Source organism: Nakaseomyces glabratus, chromosome M (assembly GCF_010111755.1).
Source record: "Nakaseomyces glabratus chromosome M, complete sequence".
Taxonomy (NCBI): domain Eukaryota; kingdom Fungi; phylum Ascomycota; class Saccharomycetes; order Saccharomycetales; family Saccharomycetaceae; genus Nakaseomyces; species Nakaseomyces glabratus.
Genome location: NC_088963.1, coordinates 1,417,501 through 1,422,500, shown reverse-complemented (window position 1 = coordinate 1,422,500; position 5,000 = coordinate 1,417,501). Strand labels below are relative to the sequence as shown.

At 49.4% G+C, this 5,000-nt stretch overlaps 2 non-coding genes across 2 annotated transcripts in view; one reads left to right on the top strand and one right to left on the bottom strand.

The window, feature by feature from the left end:
* Positions 1–1,756: 1,756 nt before the first annotated feature.
* Positions 1,757–1,877, bottom strand: RDN5-1.5. The gene has a single exon (XR_010605614.1). It is a non-coding gene; the product is annotated as a 5S ribosomal RNA (ribosomal RNA).
* A 2,169-nt stretch (positions 1,878–4,046) lies between these two features.
* The window catches only part of RDN18-1.5, a 1,800-nt gene continuing 846 nt past the window's right edge, over positions 4,047–5,000 (top strand). The window contains exon 1 of the ribosomal RNA XR_010605613.1: positions 4,047–5,000. This exon is cut by the window's right edge and continues 846 nt beyond it. This is a non-coding gene — a ribosomal RNA (18S ribosomal RNA).

The following is a 5,000-nucleotide window of genomic DNA, read 5'->3' as shown; positions in this document are numbered from 1 at the left end:
GAGGGAGCTGGAGGGGGTATGCTACGTCTGGTCCTACATCTACATCTACGAAGGAGAGCACGTGTGGTATCTCTGGGTATTCGTGCCAAGGGTGAGGTGGAGGGGTGGAGCGGTGTTTGAGCGGTGTTTGAGCGTATGGGGGTGATTCAGGGCGGGTGAGTCGTGGAGTGCGGGGTGAGTCATGGGGTGATTCAGGGGGGAGTGCGGGGTGCCGGAGTGGAGTACGTGTGGAGTGTCATGTGACGAGTGAGGGGGTGGTGACATGGGTGGTGTGGGAGTGATATGGATGGGCGGGTAGGTGGTATTGTGGTAGTGCTGGGGGGCGGGAAATGGTGGAAAAAGTGAAAAATTTGGGAGATATGGGATGTGTGTAGAATTTTGCGGGGAACACGGTGGTGTGGTTGTCAATGGGGGGAGGGGTATGTATTTGCGGTGGTTGGTTTGAATTGTTGTATTTTGTTAGTATGTACTGCTGCACTTTGCACTTTGCACTGTTGCACTGTTGCTCTGCTCTGCTGCTCTGCTGCCTCTTTGCCTTGGGACGATAACCAGAGAATACCCACACGGGCATCTCCTGTTGGTGGCATTGGGAATTGGGAAGACAAGGGGGATGGTTTTGGAAGAGGCTGGTTTATATATGGAAAACTTGGAAGAGGGGAATTGGAAGGCGAAAGAAGCGAGAAGAAGAAAAGTTGTTTGTTTACGATGAAAAAGTTTTTCTTTTTTTTCGCTTTTTTAATTCGCGCATTTTGCGTGCGGCGAAAAAGACGAGTTTTTCCGATGCATGCGTGCGTCTGCTACGGTGGTTTCAATGGGTGGTGGTGGGAAACTGTGGGAGGAGTGGTGAGAAAGTGTGGAACGAGGGTGGCATGCAAGATAGAGTTAGAGTTAGGGTTTGGGATTGGGATTGGAGATTGGAGATTGGAGATTGGATTACAAATGCTGATGAATGCTGATGTAAGAGGCGGCTACAAAAGAGGTTGTTGGGTTTATGTGTATAAGGATTTGTTGTAAAGTGCAAGAGAGTGTTGGTTTGTTTTTTTGGGGGATGTGGTTTAGTATTCTGAGGTTTTGAGCTGTGGGAGTGGAAGCTGTAGTTGTTCTTGTATTGTATTGTGGTGTATTGTCTTGTTTTAGTTGTCGCTTTGTCTTGTTACTTGCTCGATCTCATCAACTTTTGATGCCAAAAAGTAGTGATCCTGGAGACATCTTGACGAGTTCTAGAGATATAGCCATGATTGTTGTACCTGTGTAATCTGCGGAGGTCAATTGGTCTGTTTCTTCATTGCTTGATGTACCTTCCATCCCTCTTGAGGCGGGATCATCCATTCTTGTCACTCTTGCATTAGTCGATGTCTGCGTGCTTCGGGTGCTGATTTCTCTCTGGGGGTGCGTGTTGGTGCACTGTAAGGTGGTCAATTGTTCTTGTCGGGGTCTGTTATGGTGGTGTGTGAACCAGTTGTGTTGAAATCGGACCACTTTTGGTCTCCCCAGGTCTTGGAAATACCCATTTGGAGGCTCTTTGCGATGGCCCAAAACCGACGTCGACGTCGACGTTGAAAATTTTCACTCTTTCAGTCTTTGTTTGTGGCGAAAAACCAAAAAAAATACAGTATGTCACGTAGGTGGCGATATATGTCACATGTCTTTTTCATGATCTCGCCCGTACAAAAAATTAATCTGGCCTGGATTCGAACCCTGGTGCGGGCTGTTCTGGGGAAATCTGGGATTTTGGCAAAAAAAATAAAAAAAAAAGAGATTGCAGCACCTGAGTTTCGCGTATGGTCACCCACTACACTACTCGGTCAGGCTCTCACAAGCTTAACTACAGTTGATCGGACGGGAAACGGTGCTTTCTTGTGGATATGGCCGCAACCGAAAGATCGTAAAAAAAAAAAGGGTATGTAGGACCAAGCCTGGGTAGGTCGGTGCTGTGGGAAGGGGCGTGGCTAGTGACAAGGCCCGGGAGCGGTCACACACAGAAGAAGTCAGAGGCAAGGGCCCGGGAGCAGTCACGGGAGGAGTCAGAAAAGACGACCGGCAAAACAACTTCAGGAACACTTTTGGGAAACTTTTTGTATGGCAACCGGGGGGTGTTAGGGTGTGTGTGGGGGTGGTTTGCAGGGTAGTTTCGAAAACCACTGGCAAAAGTTGGTGTATGGGGGGTGTGGATGGTGGAAAATAGGGTGGTGTGGTGTCGGGCTGGGGGGGTAGGGTCGGAAGTTTGTATGGCAGGTGTGGGTTTTTATGGTGGCAGTGGATGGAGTTCGGACGGCTCGATTCGTTGGAGCTGAGAAACGGGGCGGTTGGCGGGGTCCCCGGGGGTGGAATCGGCGATTTGGGGTGGTGACATGGCCGTTTCGGGTGCTCCGGGCCCTGCGGCGGAAATACCCACACTGGTCTAGAAATAGTTGTACAATATCCGGTAATTTCCGTTGGTAATGGTTGGCGGATTGCGGAGGTTGTGTTTGTTTATTCTGTGGGAGTATATGTTGAGTGTATGGATGTGTGTTGTTAGTATGGTGGAAGGTAGTGATATGGTACCTAAACATCAATTTTGAAGTACGAGAAATCGGACAAGTGTTCGGAGTGGGGAAAGTGGGCGGGAGAATACCGGGATTGGTAAAATGGTGGCTGGGAAGATGGGGGATGCAAGACCGAGAAGTTGCCGGGGCGCGGAAGCGGATGATCTGCGGCGGAAATGGTGCACTTTGCGGGGTAGGGTGGCCGGTACGGGCGATATTTGTATGGCAGGGTGGTGTTTTTAGTTGCGGATCGTGAAGCGAAAATTCAGAAACCCCAAACCCGATTTTAGGTTCGGAAGTGTTACGGGGTTCCGAGGGCTCGCCCTTGGGGCTGGAGTTTTTGCGTGCGGGGGACGTGAGTCGTGAGTCACTGTGTCACCTGTGACGGGTACTTAAGTGTCCGTTTTGGGTAATGATGTGCGGCGGGCGGGTTTACCCGCGAGTCATGCGAGTCATGGGCGGAAATCCGGGGGCGGGGCGACGTGCGGAGTGCGCGGGCGGCCATGTGACCACGTGCGACGGCACACGTTTTATTTTTCGCAGCCGAGTGCCGAGTGCCGGGGCCCAAAGCCATAGTTAAGGGCGTGGTTGTGCGGGCGTTTCTGGGGACAGCACCTGTGGGAGGCTCGCAAAGTGTCGGGCGACCCTGGGATTTCGAGGGCCGGATCTGGGCCTGAGGCTCGCGTGTTGCTGCTGGAGCAGGACGGGGAGGCCTCGAGCTGTTCAAAGTGGACTGCAGATGCCAGATGCCGGGCCCTTTGGCTACTTTTCGAGCCAGGCCGAAGAGCAAGCTCGGTCCGGGGGTACTTCATGCGAAAGCAGTTGAAAGTGAAGTTTGAAAGAGTTCGGAAACGAGCTCGAGTAGAGCTTGTGCTTGAATATGGCCTCGTCAATCGGTGGAGAGGGTCGCTGGGTGATCGTCAGATCTGCTCAGTCCCTATACAGCGAGCTTGACATGGGCGAAGCGGCGTAACCTTTGTTCTTGCAAAGGGGAAGCTGCGGACGCCTGAACAGTCTCATCCTGGACATCTTGCGATTCCATGGGTGAGCAGAGAAGGATTTGGTGGATTACTAGCTGATAGCAATCTATTTCAAAGAATTCTAATTTGGGGGAATGCCTGGACAGATAGCCGGTCTGCTACGTTTATTCGTTTTGACTGTGATTTGTCTAGTGTAACCTCCTCTCTTGCGGGTGATATCAAACCTTTGTTCTGTGAAACACCGGGACAGTGTTTGGTGGACTCTCTGCATGAGGAACTCAAAGAGTGCTATGGCAAGAATTAAGTGATTAGAGAACTTAGTGCTTGCAGGGTGGGCTGCTGCTGGGTGAATTTCTGCCTGGTGGTGTCTGCTTTTGCGGGCAGAGGAGAGAGAGACAAGGTAATTGTTTTTCTTTCCTTGTGATCTGTGCTTAATTCGTTGTTTCAACGAGTTAACATTCAATATCTACGAGGGTGTTTTCTGGGGGGGTGTTGAGGCTAGTCTTCGACAACCCCTCGGAGAACATACTTTCAAGATAGTTATCTGGTTGATCCTGCCAGTAGTCATATGCTTGTCTCAAAGATTAAGCCATGCATGTCTAAGTATAAGCAATTTATACAGTGAAACTGCGAATGGCTCATTAAATCAGTTATCGTTTATTTGATAGTTCCTTTACTACATGGTATAACTGTGGTAATTCTAGAGCTAATACATGCTTAAAATCTCGACCTCTTGGAAGAGATGTATTTATTAGATAAAAAATCAATGTCTTCGGACTTTTTGATGATTCATAATAACTTTTCGAATCGCATGGCCTTGTGCTGGCGATGGTTCATTCAAATTTCTGCCCTATCAACTTTCGATGGTAGGATAGTGGCCTACCATGGTTTCAACGGGTAACGGGGAATAAGGGTTCGATTCCGGAGAGGGAGCCTGAGAAACGGCTACCACATCCAAGGAAGGCAGCAGGCGCGCAAATTACCCAATCCTGACACAGGGAGGTAGTGACAATAAATAACGATACAGGGCCCATTCGGGTCTTGTAATTGGAATGAGTACAATGTAAATACCTTAACGAGGAACAATTGGAGGGCAAGTCTGGTGCCAGCAGCCGCGGTAATTCCAGCTCCAATAGCGTATATTAAAGTTGTTGCAGTTAAAAAGCTCGTAGTTGAACTTTGGGCCTGGGTGGCCGGTCCGATTTTTTCGTGTACTGGAATGCACCCGGGCCTTTCCTTCTGGCTAACCCCAAGTCCTTGTGGCTTGGCGGCGAACCAGGACTTTTACTTTGAAAAAATTAGAGTGTTCAAAGCAGGCGTATTGCTCGAATATATTAGCATGGAATAATGGAATAGGACGTTTGGTTCTATTTTGTTGGTTTCTAGGACCATCGTAATGATTAATAGGGACGGTCGGGGGCATCAGTATTCAATTGTCAGAGGTGAAATTCTTGGATTTATTGAAGACTAACTACTGCGAAAGCATTTGCCAAGG